This window comes from Vicugna pacos, chromosome 5 (assembly GCF_048564905.1).
Source record: "Vicugna pacos chromosome 5, VicPac4, whole genome shotgun sequence".
Taxonomy (NCBI): Eukaryota; Metazoa; Chordata; class Mammalia; order Artiodactyla; family Camelidae; genus Vicugna; species Vicugna pacos.
This window is the reverse complement of record NC_132991.1, coordinates 73992390-74017625: the sequence shown is the minus strand read 5'-3', so window position 1 is coordinate 74017625 and position 25236 is coordinate 73992390. Positions and strand designations below refer to the sequence as shown.

The 25236-nt window shown below is 37.3% G+C and overlaps 1 protein-coding gene across 2 annotated transcripts in view; it reads left to right on the top strand.

Moving 5' to 3' along the window:
• The first annotated feature begins 1843 nt into the window (after positions 1-1843).
• SLC39A10 (solute carrier family 39 member 10) overlaps positions 1844-25236 on the top strand; it is a 95909-nt gene continuing 72516 nt past the window's right edge. Inside the window, exon 1 of one of the 2 annotated variants that reach the window (XM_031678052.2) lies at positions 1844-2239. The gene's annotated coding sequence lies outside the window, so the exon portion shown is untranslated. Of the gene's footprint in view, positions 2240-7747; positions 8182-25236 lie in introns of those variants that run through there. The other variant, XM_015249305.2, reaches the window with a different exon arrangement.

Below are 25236 nucleotides of genomic sequence, written 5' to 3'. Positions count from 1 at the left end.
TGCTGACTACATTTTCTCCCTCCAATAATCAAAGAGTTCTTCATAACCAATTTCATACATATCTATGCTTTATATTCTTTTATACCCACTTGCTGGGTAGACCATTATGAAAAATATAACATATAATTATATACTATAACATTTCAATATATACTGATAGCATTATAACTTTTAAAATTCGTTATTTAAACACACGGGTGAAGGCCTAGGTGACAGGGCAGAAATAAAGGTAAATAAGCCTTTAACCAAGAGGTTGAAAATCTAATTGTGATTATTTATAACAAGACCCAGATATAATGGAATATTTTGATCTTCTGTTTCAAATCTTAATATCCTGCTTCCCTTTATGCACCAACCTGACACAGGGACCTCCTCACAGGATCTGCACTTCCATCGCTGTGTGCTCTGGTGATGGTTTGGTAGCTCAGCTGTATAGAAGAGACATGGGCAGAGAGTAGGGGACAGAGGAGCACGTGGGGTAATTCGTGTCCTTCCTCTGTCTCTGCCTCCCTTGACCCAGCAAATGAGAAAATTTAGGCAGCTCAGCCGGTGACTTTCCCAGGTCTGAATGTGGGCTGACGTGGAGATATATACTCCAGTGATTCCCCGAAGTTTTTATGATTGTGTGTACTACGTAGATATGGCTGAAGACAGAATTAGGTTTAAGCTGCATTTTATTACATAAGCTGGTGAAAGTTTCAATTCGTGTGTTTTAATTCCCCTTGGTTATTGTCCATCCATGCTAGGCAGAAAGTATTTAAAGTGGCAAAATTACTTCTGTCTGCATCGGAAGGCTACACCACCAAACATTAAGAATGATTCATCTTTCAGGAAAAAATGGTGGAAAAAATAGAGCTCTTTCAGGAAAAAAAAATTAAAATTTCTTATGCTGCTGCAATTTGAAAGACAACTATGCTATTTCTCCTTATATTGTTTGTGGTCACTATACCCATTATATCTTAATGATGTGAAATCAGGATGAGATGTCATTGGAGACAATTTTTCTCTCCACGAGAGAAAAAGAGATTCCAAGCAAGCAAGCAAATGATTTCAGTTCAGCCAACATATATCAGAAGCCTAGGACCAGGCGAGGTGCTGGAGGCAGAGAGTACAGAAAGTTGGAGAATCTTAGTGGGGAGATAAGACAGTACACAAATGACTTTATTAAAGAGTAGGATGATGATTTAAATGAGAGAGGAGGCTGCAGCTGGTGGTGGCCGTGGGAGGAGAGTACTGCGGTGACAGGAGGCCTCTATGGTATCATTTCAGTTACGATTTCCTCCAGACGTGGCCTCCTTGAAGGTAGTACACAGAACTGGATCAAGTGTCACTGGTTTCTGGCTGAGGCGTTATGTCTCTCCCACTCTCATGTCTCCCTTCCAGCCCCACTCCCCTCACCAAAAGATAAGAGCAGTGGAAGGGAAAATACTTTTCTGGCTCTTCAAATGCAAGATGTATTGTTTGGCCGAGGGCCAATCAGGTAGACAAACTATTCACAAACTATAGTCAGGATAAGGGCATAATTCACGCTATGAGAAAGCGACCCAAAGCTTTTGAGATTCCAAAGCAATCACTCACTGCAATAAAAAAATCGGAGGAGGAGTGTGGATAGCGGAAAAGCCAGGGTGTGTGTGTTGCCAGTTTTATATAGTCATGGTGTTACAAAAGGATCTGTCCAAAAGACCTTGTTTTATTTATTGAATCAAGTAATCACACTGTCCAAAACTTTTGGATGCAAGCGCAGAAATAAAGGTATTCATGAAGTCAGACTTGCACTGGACAGGAAGTAGTAAAGAATGCCAATTTAATCTCTGCTACCTGGGTAAGTCCTAAGGGGAGGATGAGCTCATGAGTGTGTGTACACATCATTATAAGGCTGAATTAAAATGCATTAAATATAGAAGTCGGATATAAGCCCCTGAGGGTAATACAACATAAAAGAATAGTTGAACAACCTGCAGCTTTAAAAGGGGGGATCCTAAGAGCCTCGCTGGCTGGGGAAAACAGTTAACTACTCACTCCTCAAGGAAACACCTATATCGAGCTTGGGTTTTGAAAACCTTAGCACTCCAACTGATCTAAATGAATGTAAATTTAGGGGGAGGGCTTTCCTTTACCCTTGCTTTTGTGGTCTCCACAGCCTCTGGACCCTCGGACCCTACAACTCTTACCTGCATTGGACTGAGCTGAAATAAAGAGGAAACGATCCTAAATCATCCATTGAAATCTTCTTGAAAGGGTAAGTTTCATTTATTTACCATTTAAAAAAAATGGTATAGTTACTTAGCAAAGTATATGCTGTAGGCTAAAGAGTTCATGAACGTTCATTTTACTATTTCATTTTGGGGTGACATTGTCTTCAGTGGTACAGGGATCAGTACAGTGAGTGACAGGTATGCCCCCTCCCTCACCCCACACACACCAGAAGTGTCACCATTAGAGGCGTGCCAGGCTATAAACCTTGGCATATTAATGAACTGGCATCACTAGGGGACTCAACGGGGACCAAAAGTTAAAACTTTAAAGACTTTAATATAGAATAAGGTGGCTGCCAATCAGAAGGGAGAAATATGTAATTTCATACAAAGTAATAGAATAAAATGTGATTTAAAATTGATAATGCTGAGACTATGGAAAGCATTAAAAATGGAGAAGCAGGAATAGGGATGAGGTTTATGTGCAAAGACAGATTAGTTTAAGAACCATAATGTGGACAAGGGGCTTTTTATGCAGAAGTCAGTTGAAGATTCTCAAAAATAACCCAAATGATTGAAAGGAGGTATTTGGTCCAAAATTTAAAAAAAAAAAAAAGAAAAAGAAGAACCAATGTAGACATTCTTTTTGACAGAGAATGACTACTCTATAAAATTATGGAGAACCACAAAAGTAAACAGTGAGAGTCAACATTTTGAATAATGAAGAAAACATTTATGCTGCATGGGGATACATTGTTAAAATTTCAGGAAAGTCTGCTTACTGTAATAACTAACATAAAAAAATTAGGAAGACACAATCTAGAAAGAAGGAAACACTGATTTGTTTCTTATAATCTCAGAAATGGACCTCACCAGACATGTTTATAATTAATGGAGATTCACTGATTATTTAAGAGTGGGTTCAGGGTCACAGGCAGATTCATCCTAGAGAATTCTAAGGCAGAAACACAGCAGCCACACACCTGAAAACCTGCATAATTCTATCTGAAAGACAAATGAGCCTCCAATAGTGAAAGAAGTCCTTTTATTCTATGGTATAACTTTAAATTCTTAATTACTCAACCTCCAGCAAACTGAGAATCCCACTAGTAAAAAGTAAATAACAAAGCACGCCACCTTCGAATTCTGCATGTGTTTAACTGCAAAGAATCATTAACAATACAGCAGTTAAAGACCCAGGTACAATTCTTTCAGTAACAAATTCTGACTTAATTTAAAAGTAAATAAACTGATTTCAGACTATAGGTTCCAGAAGGAATAAGGCATTTAGAATTTAAATCTTGTTCAGTGCTTTTCCTCCACAGAGAGAAACTAAAATGAAATGGGGAAGAGAAGTCCTGTAAAGAAAAAGTATTGAGTCAGCTTTTGGATTCTTTGGTGTAAAGAACTGGTCATCAGAGTGAAATTTTACTAGTGATTGGGTTTTAGTCTGCTCATTTAGCTTCCACCCTGTATAAGCAGAATATCTTGTATTTGCTTGTTCTTGTCTTTGAAGTGACTTCATGTTTAGGGTCAGTTTTACCATGAAAGGCTTTGTGCTTGCTTATTATTCCTGCTATAACAGAAATATTCGCCAATATGCCTTTAAAGCTTAAAAGTGAGCAAATGTAATTCGGTATCTAAGTTTTTAGATTCTTTTGATTATGTTATGACTCGGCATTTAACTGTCCTTTTTACTAACTTCATGTTTTACTTAAGTGAGTAAATTTTGTTTTTTTCTGCGGTTATTAGAAAACCTAATGACAATTTTGTAGATGCTTATACATACTTTGAGAAAGTATGTTGTTTGAGTACGTAACTTAAAAAAAAAAACAGTATTTCATGTGCACCCACTTAGAAGAATGCACCTAGCACATCATGGTTTATTCTATGCCACAGAAAAAGATGAGTAATCAGCCGTTGTCCTCAAGGAGATTGCCGTCTATTTTAGCTGATTTAATTTACCATTTATGCTTTTTTCATAGGATGATAGGTTAATTATGCTCCGTGTGTATTAAGTAGGCATCTAGCCTGAGCAGTCATGATATAAAATGATGTTGGAGTCAGATGGACCTGGGCTTGAGCCCTGGCTGTGCACAGTTAGGACTTCTGCTCCTTGAAGCCTGAGATTTCCACTTACAAAATGGAGGTGCTAATTTTAGGCTTACAGAGGTGACAAGAGGGTTCAATGTGATAATACATGTAAAACACCTGTGAGCTATATATAACCTTCATTTTTAGCGCCACCCCTCTTCCCCCCATCTACATTATTTAAATGAAACGGCCAGGTTTAGTGTTGTCCATAATTTTCTCCATTAATTTTGGTCTAGGATTTTTAACAGCATTTCCTAAGTGCAGCCAGGTTGTAACTGGCGGTACTTTGGGTGGTTGATGGTGGCACTCTAATTGTTTAAAGTTCAAAGACAATGTGGGAATACCAGGGCAGGAGGCTGGAGCCAAGCCACAACCCTTCACACGTTGGTCACCAGTCACAGTCTCCACTATTAGAAATGATGGCCGGGGCTGGGAGTGCTCAGAGGGAGAACAAGAGAAAAGGATACATCGTGTCTCTAAAAGGTCTAAGTGGCTAAGGAGATATGGATTTGTTTTTGCCAGGAGTTCTTTTCTTTTTTTTTTTTTTTTAAAGCCCATAAATTGTATCAATAGAGTTTGACTAGAAATAAATATTGGAGTTTCTTGCCCTCCTGCTCCCAACCTACCAGATCCATTCTGTGGTTTTTCACAGAGGGAACACAAAGGAAAGTCCTTTCATTCCTGGGCAGCCTTTCTGCCCACAGCCCTCCCTCCTTTCCCATTCTGTTGAACCCTATTTAACCATAAAGAAAGCAAACTTGAGGCCAAATTTTAATTCTCTACCTGAAACCCGGAGAGTTTGTTTCCTCTTTAAACTTCTAGTCGCTCTTTGCAACAATTTCCATCTAAAGAGAATCAGCTTGCTCCCTACAATGACTGAGGAGACAGAAGGGTGACCCTAATTAAGAAATTCTGAGATTTAACTGAGGTTCTCAAACCCCACTAGTTTAGGGGGGAGACTTTATCATTCTTGACTTCTCCTTCCACGTTCCATGCCTAATGATCTAGGGGACCTCAGAAAGAAAAACAGTTTGGTCATTTCCCCACCCTCTGGGGGAAAGGTTATTCTTCTGTGTGTGTGTGTGTGTGTGTGTGTGTGTGTGTGTGTGTGTGTGTGTGTGTGTGTGTGTTTTAATGGGACTCTCTCCTTCACTTTTGTTGAACCTGCATGGAGACTTTCTAACTTGTTTTTTCTTCCTTCACTGTGAATTTTCTTTGAATTTCTATTAAGAACATTTTAGTTGCAAAATAACATACACTCAGTAAAATGCACAAATCTTCAGTGTGTAGCTCAGTGACTTTTTGTAGAAGGCTGTACCTGTATACTTCAACCAGAACAAAATCTTAGGATGCTTTCAGCACTCAAGGAAGGCTCCCTGGGGTCCCTTCCCAGTCAGTAACCCCTCCATGGAAATCACTCTTCTGACTTCTAAATTTTGCTTGATTTTGAACTTCATATAAACGAAACCATTACTGTGTACTTTTTGGTATATGGTTTGTTTTGATCAAAATTAAGTCAATGAGATACATTCATATTGTTCCTTGTATCAATAAGTTGTTCTTTTGTTATATGGTATTTGGTTGTGTGGCTATACCACATTTTATCTTTCCCTGTTGATGATAAGTATTTGTGTCGTTTCCATTATTTGGCTGTTTTAAGTAAAGCTACCTTGAACCATCTCCACTGTGGATTCTTAATTTTCTCCAGGCCCCCTCTTTGTAGGATTCTAATGAATATAATTGTGGAGAGGATTTACAGGCATCAGTTAATCTTGTTACAGGTTAATTCTTCAGGTTACTTTTGTACTAGAATTTAAAAGACATCAAAATCCTGTTTTCCAAACTAAAAGAAAACAAAAAGAGAGAGAGAGGGAGGGAGGAAAGAAGAAAAGGTGGAAGAGAGGAAGAGAGAGAGGAGGGAAGGAAAGGAATGTACAGGCATGTTGGTAAAAAAACCTTAAACTCATAATTTCCACTTTATAGAGGTATTTGATCATCTTAATTTGCAATACCTAAGTAAGTAATGCTTACATGATTACAGACTTCTTTACCTCACTTTTGGAAATACTCCATGCCCTCTGGAGATTACTTAAAGAGCTTCTACATATCCCTCCAAGATGTGATAAAATCATGTGTTAAGTGCAAGTTCCAGAGTCAAGTTCACTAGGAAGATTGGTTGACTTTGAGTATTTTTTCTAAAAGGTTTTTGTTTTTTTTTTTAACTGCACAAGGTCCAAACACTTGAACAAATCCCAGAGAGATTAAAGAACGCAGTGAAATGCTGTTTTACGTACTCACTGTTTTAGGAAGCTCACTGCTGACTCCTATCTTTTGATTCCTTATTCCACTTCCCCTAGATCTTACTGCTTTCATTGTTAACTTAACTTGCTTCCTCCAACATGGAAAGTCATCAGACATTCAAGTTGGTTCCTTTGAACCCTAGAATCAACTGCATTAATAAGTTATCTAGACAATTACCTAAACACCATCCCTTTTCAGTGTTTATATAGAGATCATCTAAGAAACTGGTCAAATAAAACACCCAGTGCATGGTAATGAGCAAATTATTTGCTCAACAGTTTATTATTTTATTGCAGAGATTTCCCTTCCTATCATTAAGGATAGTTTTTCTTGTGTGTTCATTTTGGGAATGTTGACTTACTTTCAGTTGTATTCTTGTTCTGTTGTGGGAAAATAGACATACTCTTTGTAACATCATCAGTCAATGTTTGAAATTAGATTATAGTCATTTTCAATTAAGTTCATGCTGGATGAAGTTTGAGAGGCTTCGAGAAATCCAATTATATCTAGCCGTAGAAACTTTGAAGAGAAGCCACTCGGTACTGCAGAATAAATTGCAAACAAAATGAAAATGGTGACAAATGGCTGGGCAAACATGGCAAGCCAAGTACTGGACACCAACTCAAACCAAAAAGAGTTAACCTTAGGAAAAAAACAACAACTTGTCAATTTCAGGGTTTTAACAATCACAAGTAGGAATTTAAAATAGGATTAGAATTTACCTATGACATTTCCCCTCTGCATTTAGGGCTGAATGAAGCTTCTATGATGAGTATTTTGCCTCACCACTCATTTGCTGTAAGCAGTTTTATTTAAAGACAGAATGGAAAGTATATAGGCCAAAACTGAGAGAGAAGAGATAAATATTTTTGTTGGAGGGCAATGGCCATAGAACTACATTAGATAATAAGCATAGAAAAGGTGTGGCATTTGTGACATTGCTTGGAAGGACATTTTTCAGTCTCCTGTGTCTTTAAAAATCACATCAGCAGCCCTTTCTGGGAAAGAGTTCTCTGTCCTCAGTGACATCCCAAGGCCGACTTTCAGGCTTTCCTTAAAATGTGCTTTGTATTAACCTGTCAGGGAATAGCCCTTGGTTCCCTTGGTTCACTCTGGAGTTTTGGGCTCAAAAAAAGGCTGGAGTGATACAATTATAAATTGTGATTCTTTGGGGGGTAGGGTATAAGCTCAGTGGTAGAGTGCATGCTTAGCATGCATGAGGTCCTGGGTTCAATCCCCAGTACCTCCATCAAAAATAAACAAATAAACCTAATTTCCTCCCCCTAAAAATAAAGTCTTTAAAAAATGTGATTCTTAAAAAAAATGCTCTAGCCAGAGCTGGTTTTAAATTCCTCTGATAGCATTTAACTTGTTAAAGTTTTGCGTTCAACACTGATGATCGGCTCAGTGTTACGGAGGAGAAACCTGTTGATGCAGCTCCTTTAAGTGCTACGGGTTTCAAAACAACTCTGCAGATAGCACACATTCCTGTGGTGGGAGGCAGAGGGCGAGCCGTGAGCCTTTCCCATTCATTCAGAGAAGGAGAAAGGGACTGAACTTACCTCCCAACAGGTGAAGTTAAGCCTGTCCTGTAAGTGGATTGATTTGTTCTATAAATCGAAGTTCTGTTCGCAAGGGCATGAGCAGTATATTTTCTCACTGGGCACCCTTCTGTTCTCCCACCTCCCCCCCCCACCCCCAGCCCCCTGCTGGGAAAATATTTATTTCTTGTTCAGAGACGCCTTTCTTCCGCCTTGATGATAGTATTTCTTTTTTCTCTTCTTAGCTCAAAAGGAGAGTTTTTTTCCCTTTTGTTCTGTCTGTGTGCCTTGCCTGTTACATTACACTGTTTCTCTTTTCTTTTGTTACTGTGCTGCACATCTTACAAACAAATGTGAGCTTTGTATCAAAACAAAATAAATGCATGCTCTAAAATAATAAAGGGGTAGAACAGCTGTTCTCAGTGATTATACTCTTTGAGCCTTTAAAATTTTGAGAGTGCTGAGAAATTTCTTTTAAAAATGATAAAAAAAAACTTGTCACAGAAACTCATTTTGCGAAGTTTGTTATTTTTTGCTCTGATGGATTGTTTATAAAAATACCCAGTGTGTTTCAGAAATAATTCTGTGTGGTTTAATTCAGCGGAGGTTCAAGAGATTGAAGGTTTACACTGATTTCTCATTTGCAACTAATCTGTATATTTATCCATAGAGTGATTTTATTTAGGACTTTAGCAGAGGTAGGTAGAAACATTACTCAGTGCAACAAATTAAAAAAAAAAAAAAAAGAACCTCACATAAGGATTGTGGGAACCAGAGAAAATGGTTGCTGATACTTACTATTCTTTGAAAGCCACTTCTTAGTATTGCCATTTAAAATGTTGTAACTGTTGCCAAGCTCTTTAGCAAAGTAGAGAGACACCTTCCGAGGTGTGTCTTGGCCTGTTCCGAACTCCTCTCCCTCCCTTTGTTTGGCCCCCAATCTCAGTAGTCCCTGATATTCAAAGACAAGCTATTGAGCTGCTGACAGTGCCGAGCTGGAGCCACGAGCTGCTCTGACTCATGCACACTTATATCTTCTGAGATCATTCATTTTAGGAGCAATGACATCAGTTTTCCAGGAGGCTGGCTGACTGGGATTACCTCCGAAGGAATGAAGTGAAAGGACTTGGAATAGCACCTGACACACAGTAGGAGCTCGATAAGCATTTGTTGGATAAAAGTCTTCAGCTCTTTCTAGCTCCGCTTTCGGGCCACTTATATTTCTAACCAGATCACGAGGCAGCAAGTTTTCTTTGTTGCTGGTGTTGCAATTATAACCCTGGCTTCAAAAATATTAAGTGACTTGATCTTGCCCATTAAGTAGATAAGTTTTACTCGAGCAGTGCAAGCCTGCTGAACCATCGTGGCTTTACTTTCTGTAGGCCCTTTAAAGTTTGCTTAAGGGGGATGGGAGGGAGGGTCCTCCAAAATCCCTGTCCGCCTGAGTGAGAGCAGATTTACGGACTGAACTTTGCCCTTTGATGTTGTTGACAGGGATGGTTTAGCTGCTCAAAAAATTTAAGTAAATACCAACAACCCACATTTAAAAACTTCTGCCTTAAAACAATCTAAGCTTTGGACAGACTGCACTAGTCACCATTCCCTCTCCAGCAAACTGGGAGACCCCAGTCACCTTTTGATGGCTTCCCCTGGATTTCAGTTATTTGTGTTGTTGTCAGCAGTGTAATTGGAAAACTTAGAACATCTACAACTCGAGGGCGAGCCTTCTCCCAGACAAAGGCTGATGCTTCTTACTGAATGGCCACTCCCTCGGAAAAGGACAAAGAGCAGGTCTTCTCAGACTTTACAGTGTATGCAGGAATCCCTGGAGATACTTTCCCAGTGCAGATTCTGATTCTGTAAATCCAGGACAGGGCCTGGATTCTGCATTTTTAACAGGTCACAGGTGATAAGGACTCTGCTGGTCCATGTGGTTGTTATCCGGGTAGTTGTTTAAAGCTGCAGGTGCCTGGGTTCCTCCTCCATTTCACCCTCCCACCCCCTCCCTCACCCCCGGTTTCTCATTGAATCCATCTGAATTATGGCCTGAGTGTGGGCATTTTTTTAAATCCCCCAGGTGATGCTAATATGCAGCCAACTTGAAGAGCCTCTAGACCTTGTTTTTAACTGGTTTCCACTTGTAAATCCGTTCCCTCACATGTATCACCTGCCTGGCCCCTGTAGATGTTTGATTTTCTGCATTAAATACCCTGCCCCTTCTTGAAGAAATCACATCAGTCTTTCAAAACCCCTTTTCAAATATCACTGCATTTTCCAGATATATAATATATTTAGAAAATTTTCCCAGCAGTCACCTTGCTCTATATCCCACACAACTTTATTTGTAACTCCCAAGGCAATGACCACATTCTGCCTTCTAATTATACGTGTATTTATCTTAACCTCCGTAGTTGCTAGGAGACGCTGTCTACCACTTTTATCTTTCCCCGTGGTTTCCCAAGATGTGCCCCCACACAGTGCCCTGAGCATGCCTTCCTCTCTGCCTCAAGGAGTGTCTCAGTCAAATGAGAGAGACATCTCCACAGATGGTTTACAAAAGTGAATGCAAGAGTTCATCTGAGGCTTAAGGGGATCTGAACTTTTCCAAATTGGAAAGAAAGTCTTTTCTTTTTTTAAAAATTGAAAAAAAAATTTGTGGGGAGGTAATTAGGTTTATTTTTTACTGGAGATACTGGGATTGAGCCCTGGACCTCATGAATGCTGAGCACGCACTCTACCACTGAGCTGTACCCCCTGCCCCTGGGAAAGAAAGTCTTTTTGATGAAATGATTAAGATCTGAAGCATATATATCTAGGTGGAGGTGAGGAATGAGGGTAAATAACATTCCGGACAGAGAAAACTATAGCATTTGCATGATTTTTTAAGTAAATTAAAATGTTTTCAATAAAAAAATCCTACTACCCAGATCCTCCATCCACCCAGGTGTCAACTATTATCAGTGTCTGGTGTATCCTTTCAGTCTCTAAGCATATTCAAGCAAATGCACACTAAGCATTGTATTTTCACCTCTGAACTTTGCTTTTCCCTCTGAACAACTTACCCTGTTTTTCTTCTCATTTCGTTACAGAGAGATCTTCCTTATTTTTCATAAGAAAACACTTGCTTTAAAGCTGACCATTATTCTATCATGTGCATGTATTAACTAGTACGTCCCCAATAGTTGGGTTGCCTACAATATTTGCTATTGCAAACTGTGCCACAATATTGTACTTTAGACATTTTTCACATATGAAAGTATATCTGTAAGATCATTGATCAGGAGATAAATTGTTGATTCATGAGCATATGCATTTGTAATTTTGAGAAGTATTGTTAGATTGCCTTCCATCAGTATTGTATCATTTTACATTCTCACCAGAAATGTGAGACCCCTTTTCCCTGCTACTTCCTCAATATTGTGTTATCAAACTTTTTGATGTTTTTCACATCTAATAGGTAAAAATAATGATATCTTAATAGTTTTAATTTGGATTTCTCTTATTATTACTGAAGTTGAACATCTTATGATCTGTTTAAGAGCCATTTATATTTTTTCTGTAAATGTTCTGTTTTCTTATTTCTTGCCCCTTTAAATTTTTTTTATCTTTCTGCAATCTTTATTTTTCAATTTTTAAAAAAAATTTTATACAATTTTTAAAGGTTACTTTCCATTTAGTTATTACAAAATATTGACTGTATTCCCCATGTCACGCAATACATCCTTGAGCCTATCTTACACCCAGTAGTTTGTGTCTCCCACTCCTCCACCACATATTGTCCCTCATCTGCCTACTGGTAACCACTAGTTTGTTCTCTGTATCTGTGAGTCTGCTTAATTTTTGCTATATTCACTAGTTTGTTGGTTTTTTTTTTAAGATTCCATATATAAGTGATATCATACAGTGTTTGTCTTTCCCTGTCTGATTTACTTCACTTAACATAATGCCCTCCAAGTCCATGCATGTTGCTGCAAATGGCAACATTTCATTCTTTTTTTATGGCTGAGTAGTATTCCATTGCGCGTGCGTGTGTGTGTGTGTGTGTGTGTGTGTGTGTGTGTGTATCACATCTTCTTTATCCGTTCACCCATTGATGGACACTTAGGTTGCTTCCATATCTTGACAATTAAAAATAATGCTGCTGTGAACATTGGGGTGCATTGTCTTTTTAAATTAGTGGGGGTTTTTTTGTTTTCCAGATACATATCCAGGAGTGGGATTGCTGGGTCATATGGCAGTTCTAATTTGGGTTTTTTGAGAAGCCTCTATATCATTTTCCATAGTGGCTGCATCAATTTACATTCCCACTAACGTTGCACTAGGGTTCCCTTTACTCCACATCCTCACCAACATTTGTTTTTTGTGCTCTTTTTGTTGATTGCCATTCTGACAGGTGTGAGGTGATGTCTCATTGTGGTCTTTGCATTTCTCTTGCCCATTTTTATATTGGGTTGTTGGTAATTTTCTTATTGATTTCTAAAAGCTCTTTATGTTTTAAAGATATTACACTTTTTTGACATGAGTTGCTAATAAGTCTCCCAGTCTTTTGCATTTGCTTATAGTATTGTGTGGCTTTTTTATTTGTTAGTTGTTTATTTACTTGTTTGTTTTTATCTTAGAATTGATTTTGGTTTTGACAGAGTTTAACTTATCAGTCTTTCCTATGATTTCAGTATTTTAAGTCATAACAGAATGGCCTTCCCTTCTTCAAAACTATATATGAATTCTTCCACATTACATTTTATAACATTTATAGCTCTGCCTTTTTACATTTGTAAAAATGATATAAGGCATGGATTTGAATGTTTTTGTGTGGTTATCCACTTTCAAAATACCATGTAATTAAATAATTTTTTCAAAAGGTAACTGTGAGAGCATTGAGAAAGGAAAGCAAGACTTGTATCTAGGAGACCAGTTCTAGGGAAATAGAAAGTCAAGGGGTACCAAGCAAATGAAAGGTTAAGAAAATTTAAATATTCAATTTGTATAGCAAGATGGCCATCATTACCATTCCATTATTGCCAACTCTTCATGGTAGACTTGGTCAGTCTTAAAACATTGTTTCAGGCAGCCACTTCCAATTAACAAAAATTGACATATTTGTCATCCTTGGTGTAGGATTTGATTTGGGAGGAATAGAAGAGGAAGGGAAATGGCAAGAGAGGGGGTTGCAAAAGGTAGGTGATGTCAGGGTCTTGAATGCATCTTAAGTAATGGAGACAATGTGATTTTTTTAAGGCAAAAAATGACCTGATAGGTGTTTTGAGAAAGGATGGAATGATGGATTGAAGAGAAGAAATCAAAAGCTGTTGTAGTCCAACCTGGAGATGTTGAATTACCTGAACTTGGATAGTAAAGTGAAATAAAGAGGAAGGCCATGTTTAAGAGGTAAACTCAGCAGGACTTGGAAACCAATTAGCTATATGCAGTGAATGAGGAGATAGAAAAAAACATTATCAGTCCCTCAAACTTGGGCATGTAGTGGTGCTGAGACCTGGACAGAGGACTTAGGCAGAGGAACAGATTCAAGGATGAAAAGACAATAAAAAGAATGAGTTTGGTTTTAGCTTTTAGATATCAGTACTATATTTGAACCCTTTGCATTTGCTTAGCACTGGACAAAGACTATGATGTGCTTAGAAATAAAGAGAAGATTTAATATTGATTCATTCAAGGTAATTACATGAGGAAAGAAATTACATACACAGAAGCTGGAGAATGACCAGGTAGGTGTATGAATTCCCAACATAAAAGATGACTGCCTCTGAAATTGTGGGAAAAGACAGACTTACAAATGGATTATGTAATAATAAGAACAACAGAAGGCTACATGAGTCTACATGACTAGAACAGGAAGCATGAGGTGATTTTACAACGATAACTTAGCATTAGTCTCCACCTGCCAGTCCCAGCATATTACATCCAAGCTCAGGCTCCAGGACTTTAGGGATTAAAATCCTGGAGAACATTCAAAGAGCAAGAAAGATAATTGAAGGGTTAGAAATAATAGCTGAGGCAGGAAAGCACACTTGAGTTGGCTCGGGGAACAGGAGAACAAATGTTGCCTCCATTCACAATAGATGCACTATTGAAATAAATATTTGCCCAGAGTTCAGAAAAGAAGTAAATAGTAAATTTATATGCATGAGATAACGGGGCAAAATGTCCTGAGATGGAGGTTTAAGTATTAGAGTTAGATTTGGTAGCTGAAGTTATCTGGAGGTTGTGAAATCCTCTCTCTACGAATCTTTAAAGCATGGTGAGCTACGTAGGAAATCTTCTATTTAGCAAACACTCTATTTAAGGATCCAGCAAAAATGTACCACAAGTCCTGTGCGAGTTGCTGCCATAAAATCCCTATTCTAGAAGGTCATCTCCACCATCAGTGCCCCTTCAAAAGCCTTTCATTTTTGAACAATACACACAAGACATTGTCTTGGGTGCTAAGGATGCGGTAGGAACAAAACAGAAGAAAGTATCCAAAGTTGACTAGGTGTGGCTCTCTAGCAGGTATTGAGCAACTAGCTGCTCAACTCTAAAACCCACCACCATGAAAACCTATCTCTTGCCCTAGTCCCTACTTCCTGGGTCCCTCATCAATTTCATCCCAAATTCCTGCCTGAGTCTGGTGTCTCAGAGATCAGTGCAGGGGACTGGAGGATACCTGCTCCAAAAATAAGTAGAGAATTCGAGTCTGAATTTAATATTTTTCAAATAGAACACAGACTGTCTGTAGTCTTAATTTATCTCAAAATCATTCAAAACATAATTTATTCACTGGGCTTACTTATTTCCTTCTATCTGCTGTCTGACTGTCACTAGTGAATGTGACAGCATGATGCTTGATGAATGTGGTTATGGGAGATTTATTTTAATAACAGTGACTTAATTGCTCAGATAGGCAAAATAAGAATATACCTCATTTAGGTAATCTGTTTATGTAATACATGTAGCTATACCATGTATTTTTAGACGTTTAGTAATGCAAAATACTTGGAAGGAAGGCTGCTACCAGAATACATGTTTAGAAATTAGCTGAATGTTTTTTAAAGGCATATTTAGAATTGGAAATTGTCGTATGGATTGTGAGTTCTTTGATTTCTGTGAAGGTCATGTTTGATGGAGTTAGCATAGAAGCACAGGGCTGTTTCCATCTTTGTAGAAGTCGATTTAGAAGCTACCTGTCAGTTAGGGAGACATAGTCCTCTATTATTTTTGTTTACAAATGCTTTGAAGCATCCCCATATCACTTGATCTGGTCCTCTAGTTAGAGGACCTGGCTGTAGCAGAAGGTAGGATTAAGAAGAAAAGATTGTGGGGCAGCACAACTGGAGAGATCATTTTACTGGTAAAATTTCCACTAATTCAGAGATGTGCATACTAGCCAGAATAAATTGGTAGCAAAAAGTATGAAGCTACCCAGCATTGGAATAGAGTTTGGCTTGGAAAGATAGATATAAATGGGTGGAGTTTTTAACTGTACATGAATAGGCAGACTTTGATGACTCTTTGAAAACAGAAAGCATAAGGGGTTGGGGGAGGGATCCAGAGCATCCCCAAGTTAATTGTGTTTTTATAGAACAATTACCTGTGACCATAATGAAGCCAAAGACCAACTTCCCATGCATAGGAAAATATGCGAGGTGCTTTATAAGCATCCTGTTAAATCTTCATAGCCGTTTTGTAAATGTAAGGAATATTTTACAGCAGTAAAATCTGAGGCCCAGACAGTTAATTTCCCCTACTAAAAAAATGGTGGTGCTGGGCTTCAAATTCAAATCCCAAGAGTACAGGTTCAGAATCTGTACTGTTTCCTTGCATCACATAGGCTCTTACTATTGTGCCTATAATTGCACTTTTTTAGAGAATGAGTGCTTTTGACTTCTTTTAAGCCTAAGCATGCTAACATTCCCAGAACTGTTCTGGGTTAAGTAGACCTACAAAAGTGAACTTTTTCAGTTGGAGGCAGTTAGATGGCAATACCAAAACTGTTCCTAGTCGACCATGCCTCCCAGACTCTGGTCAAGGTGATATTTAAGGACGGGGGTTTAAAGAGAACTCAAGTGTTTGAAAGAGAAATCGTGCTAAATGTGACGAGGTAACTTGTTAGTAAGTCAAAGCCAAGAGGGAGTTTGGACATCATTGACCTGGACAGTAGCAGAGATTATGGAGGGTAAGGCAGCTCCGCCCAGAAAACATACTTGAAAGAAATACAAGGAAAGTAAGGGTGAAAGTTTGTGTGTCAAGGAATAATGTCACTTTCAGGTAGAACCTGAGATTCACTTGATAAAAAGGTCTGCTGTCTTCAGGGCTGTTCTGCCAAGTTACACAAGGGTATGTGTTTTCAGGGCATGATTGGCTTTGCATGTTCTGTTCCATCAATAATCGGATTTCTTCCCTAAATTGCAATATTTAAATATAAATACTTCTGTTTAAGGTTTGTTTCAATTTGGCTTAGTGACCTTATAATTTATAAGAACAGAGTCTCCTAGCTCCCTCCCACCCCCATCACTCCAGTGGTGTCCAGGATTATATAATTTATCCAAAGTAGATTGTTAGTGATGCATTTCTGCACTAGAAGTAAATGCATCCTTTGGGGCTCAGTATACATTTCTTTAAATAAGAGAGGCCACATTAAACGAAGTCTTTACTGCGACGCAGGGAGCCAGTACTCCATACATACGCGTCTTAAGGAGTAATTTTTATTTTTGGCTCTATATCACTGAAGTTCAAGGCAACCCATTAGTGGCATGCTTTAGCTCTTAAATCTGGCTCTGAAAAGAAAACACTAAAAAAGGAAAGAAAAGAAAAGAAACACTTGGCTTTATAAAATGACTTATTTTCAAATTTTAAATGGGGCAAAATGAACACACTGTATTATATAATCTTATGTATATTGTGTTTTTTTTTCTCAGAAGCTTGCTTTTTTATCCTTTGAAAAATGAGTGAGCCTGAAAACATTGTGAATACACTTGTAATGCAGGAAAAGTAATTTATCAAAGTAAAGATGTTTTACTCATTTGTGAAAAAAAGCAAAACTCAAAAGACCACACATACACACCCTTGTAGGTATAGAGATTGGGAAAAATTAGACTAAGGGTCCAAAATTAAAAATAAAGGCTTGGTCATTTCCTGAAAATTTATGCTCAGAAAGAAAATAGAGGAAGGAGATCACTCACCTGTCAAAATCTGGTGACCCCTCAGTCGTATCCGTGCAGGAAAGACCTGTCGTTTCCCTGTGTTAAAAGGTACATGATGTGGTGATTACCTATCCAGGAGCAATAAATTAGCAATTTCAAAAGGTGCTGATAACATATTTTTGAGAATAGTCACAACCTTTGTCCAGGAACACATTAACGATCTACAACTTTGTTGAGAACTTCTGATCATATAAGGAGTGCTTCTTCACCACTATCCATCCCTGTCCCCAAGCCATTTATGAAGAACCCATGTGTCCAAGACCTGGGGATGAGAGATGAGCAAGGAAAATACATATCTAAGATCAAGTCTTTGCCCATCAACGGACATGAGCAAAGCAGGGGGATGGAAAATTGAAGAAAGCTCAGCAAAGATGAATGTATCCAAATTTTTATAAGCCAAAAATAAATAACTGAAGAGAAGCCTTTAATTTAAGTATGCATATCAGTTTCACATTTTGCAGTTTACAGCTCAGTACTGACTATTACAGCTCGGTATTCCTGATACATGAGGAATCACAGTCTTTTCAGAGCTCCAGCTTTCTAAAATTCTAAATGAGGCCCTGTCCTCATCTTCCTTATCTTGAGATGAAAAGCTTCTGACGTTTTCTTCTGTTAGCTACTCTTTTTTATTTTTTCTCTGGAGATAGCAGTCATGTGATCAGAAACCCTAAAATTTGTCAGATTCCCTTGGGATAAAAAGGCCTCAGTCAGATTCAGGTAGTGGGACCCTGGCAGCAATAAATCTAATCCTGTCTTGATAATCTGTCTAGTAGGGCTACTTTGCAATTCACCTTTTCCTTCTTGGGGGCTTTGTTCCTGAAGATTTGAGATGAGAGAGTATTGAACAACATTTTAATTTGACATGTAAAAGAGAAAATAATGTAAGTGCTTTTTTTCATGGCCATAAATTATGGATTACTAATCTATATAATTTCTTAAAAGTAAACCCTTCAAACAAGCCTTCTGTTCTGTGCAAAGGAAAATAGAAGAGCTTCCTTTTAAAACCACTTCTAGATTTTAGGGATTCTTATCACATGACATAGACAGTCATTAGAGAAGGTCAGCTGAAGAGTCACTGTGCAAAGTGCAGATAAGAGTGAAGATGTCAGGGAGAATATCAATGGGTAATAATTTCCCTGAGTAAATTTTCCCCAAAGAGAAGATTTTTCTATATAGAGTTACTCATCTGTATCGCAGGCTCACAAACTGGCTGGCAAGTTTTAGTGGCAGGAAAATTGATAAATAGTTGTAGCCTAGAGATACAATTTCTCTCCTTGCACACAAATGTCTTCCCATATCCCTTGGCTGTTCTTATCTCCAAGTATTAATCTATGTTTCTTGGGAAAAATAAATTCATGATGGTGCATCAGTAAATTCTCAACATCTCAAAGATTGCCTTCAAATTATATTTTACAGTATTATTTTTCTGTATTAAATGAAGGGTTCACTATTGCCTACGAAGTGATCAAAATTGGGAGTTTTAAACCAGGGATATATGTAAATTCCAATTTACTGTGACTGGATAATTTATATCCGATGCATCTTTCAAGACATTTGCAATTGTAGGTTTAGAAATCTGCATTAAAACAAAACAAAACAAAAACCTCCCTTGAGGACTCAGACCTACCACCGTGATTTATTTAAACAAAGAGCTACAACTTCAATAATTCTCCATTCTTCCATTTTTAAAATGGAGTAAACAACAAAGATGCTCATTTAAGTAACTAGCCAGTATATGTCATTCTGTGTTCCCAAGGGTTGGTGATGTGATTTGAGCAAAACCAGCTTCTCACTGTTAGCCGTACAGCCTAAAGGCAATTACATTACCCAAATTAACAAAACCCAGAAGATGAAGTAACTACCTGAATAACTGACAAGTGAGGAAGGGAGACTTCTAAGGACTTGCCAATTCAAATAGTTTATAATTCTTAGAGTAATTTTGTTTTATAATCCACAACCAGACATTTTCTTGTACAATGGAAATAAGACCAGGAAGGAATTGGGAACAACACGAGTAGTAAATCTGAGAGAAGGAAGACGTATGTATGCACACAGTATGCTGAAAGGCTGGATGCTGCATTGAGAATCTTTAAATACGGAGGAGCAGCCAAAAAACCACTGATTATGTTAGCGGGAACTAGTAATGCTACAGACAGGAGCAGTTGGTTGTCAGTATAAAATTTTGCAGACTTCACTCTTCTGGTAGTGTCTGCTCTGTGTACAATTTATCAAGTGTCTTGTGGAAGAAATCTCTCTGTGAGTTAGACCTATTAAAATAAGCCTTAGAAATGAACTTCCCACATATGAAGCATTTACGAAGACGTGCACGTTAAGATCAGCAAAATGTGAGCAAAATCAATGCCATGTCCTCCTTGTTTACTAAAGTTGTAATTGAAACATGTAAGTAAATGTTTTAATGTAATAATTAAAGCGTACATTGGAACATAATATTTATGGACCATTCGTCATACATAAGAGACCCCTGAGGGAGAGAAAGATGAGTAAACTCTGGGCGCTTATGAGAAAACACTTGTACAGTCGATGAATTGTTTGTACTTTAAACATATAAAGTTCTCCGTAAACATTCATATATCACAGACCCTCCATGAAGAGTGAAATTGTAAACAAAATGCTTGAATTCTTTGCTATTTAATTTATTCTTCCCTTAGGAAATTTCAAGATAAATGATAATTGGTTAATGTCTTAAATTGTTTTAGATATGTATTTATAGTTGTATTTTAACAATTGCTAAATTGTTATCACCTTAACATTCAGTCAATATCCACATCTACTTTAATTCATTGCTCAATACTTATGATTTATTATGTCCAGGCACTGTATTAGGCACTGGGGATACAAACTGAAGCTCTCTGCTCTCATGAAACACATTCTAGTGGAAAGACAAATACAAAATAAATAATCCCAAATAACTCATTGAAAATTGTGATATGCACTTTGAAGAAAAAAATATGAAAATATATTGGGTGGTAGAGGGGTTGTCTAATTTAGACAAAGGAGTCAGGAGAAATCTTTTGAAAAAAGTAAAAATTAAACAGACCTAAATATATGAGGAGTTAGGTAAAACTAAGGTAGGACAATTGCTCAAAATTTCTAGGCAGAGGTCCTTTGCTTTCTTTATATTCCATCTAATTATTCTTGAGCAATCATATCCAGTCCTGTGGTTTCAGATAGCATCTAAACCCTGACAGCTGCAAAATTTATTATCGGACTCACACTTCTCTTTGATCCATTACCTACTTGAGATCTCCTCAGAGATGTCGCTTAGGTATCTCAAACTTAAAGTATCTCCAGCTATTAAGTCTTCATCCTCCACCCCCACTACCAGTTCTGCCCCTCCTCCAGTCTTGTTGCTCTTGGTAAAATATACCTCCATCTAGATAGTTTTTCGTACCAGAAACCCAGAAGTTATCCTGAATCCCCCAGCCTACCCCACACACATTCTCATCCAGGGGACAGCAAGGCTCAGCAATCCTGCCTCCGAAATGCATCTCAAGCCTGATACTGCTCTTGACATTACTTCTACACAATTATCTCTTGTTTGGATACTGCAACAGCATCAGTGAGTTCAAATGCAACAGCTATGCCTGGATACAACCATAGCTATGGAACCACAGACTGAGCACGGTCTGCGTTATTATTTTCCCACAGTATGTCATGGCAAGGGCTTTGCACTTCAACAAATGACTTGCAGTTTTTTTTTTTTCAGATGGCTATTAAGGCTACCAATAACTTGAAATTAATTTTCCCCTGTGGCACCTGATTGAAAGGAACAATTTGAAGAAGAAATATTTCTTATTATTGCTAGAAGAACTGAACAAGTTATTTCACTTGACATCTATTTCTAAAATGTCAAATTGAATCCCTGAATAGAAAATTAAATCTCTTATTAAAACATCAAACATATCTTAGCCCCAAGCTGTTCATATGCTTTAAAAAAATTACAGATATTTTTTAACAATTCCTTCAAAACACAACATTACTTCAAAGTTTAAAGAAACTAATTTTTTTTTAAAGAGCAAAATGTTAGATGAAATTGCCGTTTAATTTATTTAACCATAAGTTACTTAAAAGTTACTGATACCTTGTTTTCTGTTAGTGATTCAGGACGGTTCAAAAAACATGTTGTTAAATGGAAGTAAGTTAATCCTTGCTGAGTCTTTGATTTGGAGTTGTTTCTGAAAAACAGCCTTTGAAAGGAATCTCAATTTGTGATTAAGAATAGTTACCAGGATGTAACATGTCCATTTGCACCAGGAATGTGGGGAAAGCATTGATGTCCTCACAAGATGAATTTTACTACATTGTTAGGTAGAAAGCAATGTAAAATTTTATGGGTATACTGATCAATGTTTATAAGCTATAAAAGACGAAACAACTAGATTATTTATGATACAGGATGGAAAACTTCAATAAATGCACAATTACTACACTGTGTAAGGCCAGTAATTATCTTTACATAGCACAATTACTGAAGCTGCTCCATCATATGGTGACTGTTACTCTTAATTTGAGTAACAGAATCTTCATGGCTTAGGCTCTACATTAAGGATTTTAGAAACCTGCATTATCCATTCTTGCCTTGATATTAGACAGGAGGAATTTCATCATGTTTTTGACTTGCGATAAGCTATGCCCAAAGAAGTTGAATGTTTTTTTCTTATCAAAGCATTTTCAATGAAGTTGAATTTGAGTGGTAATGTCAAATACCAAGAAAGGTTCCCAGCTTTCATTCTACTTTCTTTTAAATGATTGTAGTACTTAATCTGTCAATATGAATTAAGAGTCATGGTTTCATCCAGTTCTCTGAGAATCTAGACCTATTTCTACCTCTTCATCTGTTGATAAAATGATAACACTTTTCCATTTTGAAATCTCTAAAATAATAGATCTTGTGGTAACATCTACTCATTCCAGAGCTAGTCTAAATTGAAATATATAATTCAATGGTCTTTAATGTTTGAGCTTAAAACACATCTTTCTGTCATTGAGTTATAGAATTATGATACATTAGAGGAATTGAATGTTGACTTTTACAGAGAGAGATGGTTCTTTTTCTAAAGTCATTCTTTATACAGGGACTAGATTTTCCTTGTAGAGGCAGGAACTCTGATCTTGCAAGGCACAAATAGCTGTGGACCATTTATGCTTTTCTACTGACACACAGAGGGGAAGCAGATAGGAGAAATAAAGAAAATAGTATTATTTTTTTACTATCTAGAAGACCAATTTGTTTCTCTCTTATTTCTTTGACTTAAGTATTTCCCTTTCTGAGTCTCACATATTCAAAGGTTAAAGAAATTGAATTAAAAATCTTCAAACCCACATGTAGGTATCAAAAGGTAGGCTTGTTTTATCTTGAACTCTTAACTGTAACCTGACGATTCACAATAAACATATTGTTAATTCTCTTAATAATGACTGCATCTCCAACTTTGGTGGTACAAGGTTGGTTGTATTAACACAGAATAATAAATTCTTCCCTGTTGGTCTACTACATAATCTGTAATTTAATTGCTCGACACTTGGGTCGATTCCAGGGGTTTTGTCTCTGAACGTCTGGTTGCTTTCTGATCCTGATTACTCTGTAAGTCAGAAATAGTGTTTTTCAGTCATTCAAATTTTGGTGTTTTATCCTATTCCCTTTAACGGTTCTCATGTTTTTATTTTATTTAAAAATTATTTTTTATTTTTAAATTTTTTTGGAGGGGAGAGGTAATTAGGTTTGTTTGTTTGTTTATTTAGAGGAGGTACTGGGGATTGAATCCAGGACCTTGTGCGTGTTAAGCATGCACTCTGCCACTTGAGCTATACCCTCCCCCTCAAGTTTTTTTTATTAAAATTTATTGTTGTCTCGGATTTGCCTCCATATAAGTGACTTATTTTAGTTGTTCAACTTGGTATGCCTCCTTCCAGCTATTGTTAAATGGCTTGTAATTTGTTTTGCTGCTCATTTCAGGAAGTTTAGAATGTATCAAGCTCTAGTGACTAGGCTCTTGGGGTCTTTTGAAGAGTGATGGATTGACAGGAAGTGTTAAGATTATGTATGAGTTAAGATGCTTTCAACTTTAAGGAACAGAAAACTTGTCAAACAACAGGGGAAATTATTACCTCACAAAACAAGAATTCTAGAGATACAGCAGTTTCAAAGGTGAATAATTCAGTGATTCAACAATGACATCACTTTGCCCAGATGTTTTCCATCTTGCCACTTTTCCAAAATTCAGTGTGTTGTTTGTCCTTTTGGGCAGCTTATTGCTAGGTTTCCCATGTAAACATCAAAGTCCAGAGGCAGGAAAGGGAAATTTCTACTTCTACATGTCTTATTGGAAGGAAAAAACCTTTCTCAGGGGCCCCTTTGGCTTACTGGCCAGAATTCTGTCACATACCTATTCCCGAACAGAATGGCAAATGAGATGGAATATCACATGGGCTTAAGTTAGCAGCAGAACCTGGGAGCCCTGTGATTCTTTCACAGAGTTCGCAAGGTTAAAAGTGCTTCCCCTAATAATGCTAAGGTGTTACTTGCCTTTTTCTCTCCACTGAAGGTGAAAAACAGCAATGGTGGGCAACACTCCTGGTTGCTTAGCACAAATCTAGGCTGTGGTACCAAAATGTACTAGCAGTCATTGTATTCTTTACTGCCAGGCTCTCATATAAAGTTCGTTGCTTTTGTTGTTTTCTGGTCCATACTGATGTGCTTTTGTTATTTCAGCCTCATACTGTATGATCGAGTTGTAAGCTGAAATGGTTGCTTTTTTCATGGAACACTTTTAAAAAAAAAAACAAACCTGAAAGACTGACAAAGTATGGTTATTCAGACTTGGGTGTTTTGCAGACATTTTCTTGAAAATGAACAAAGTGAGCCTGTCACTTCAAGGAAAACAACTGACAATATTTGTTGCAAATGATGAAATTCAAGCTTTCAGGTGAAAATGAGAATGCTGGATAACTTGTATCCACCACTGTGAGCTTGACAATTTTCCGGTACTTAAATATTTTTTCTGATGATGTTGGTGGTGATATTAGCAAATGTGATTTTTTGATATAGTGTGATGAAATATGACAGCATTTGAAAGATCTTCATAACTCAGTGAACCAATATTTTCTCAATGATGAATGCCTGTTACAAAATCACTCATGGGTAATAGATCCATTCAAAGACCCAAAGAGCCTAAAAAATGTAAGGATAACTGAACACAAAATTTTATTGATCTGTTTTCAGATTCCAAATTTGAAGGAACAACCACTTTTTGAGTTTGAGCATAGTATCAAATTATATCCAAAATTATCTGAAGAGGCTATTAAAATACGTTCTTCAACTATTTATTTATATAAGGCTAGATATTCTTAATGCACTTCAACCAAACAACAGAGTGAATGCAGAAGCAGATGAGTATCTACTTTTTCTATTAAGCCAGACTTCTCAAATTTTTTCTTATTTTGAAGACTATAGTTATTTTTCCATAAAAATATTATCTATATTAATAAGTCATAGGTTTATTATTTTTATTTTAAAATAAATACATATTTTAATTTAAAAAAATTTAGTTTCTAAAGAAGTTAAGTATTGATAGACGTGACTCACATAAATAAACATACTTTGAAGTCCTTAGTACCTCTAAGAGTGTGAAAGGATCCTGAAACCGAAAAGTTTGAAAACTACCTGGTTTAGTCCAGAGATTTACTATTTGGGCCCCTTGTACATGATTTTATGGTGTCTCAGTAGACTCAGGATTCTATTAACGGGTGGTTAATGGCTTCATTAGAGAGCAATGATCTGGCTACAGTTGAGATAAAGGAGAGTTTTTTCCAGTGACATGTGGCAATCAGCAAACTGTGACCTGTCTTTGAGAAGTGTTGGCAAAGTGTCCTCAGGTCTCAGGG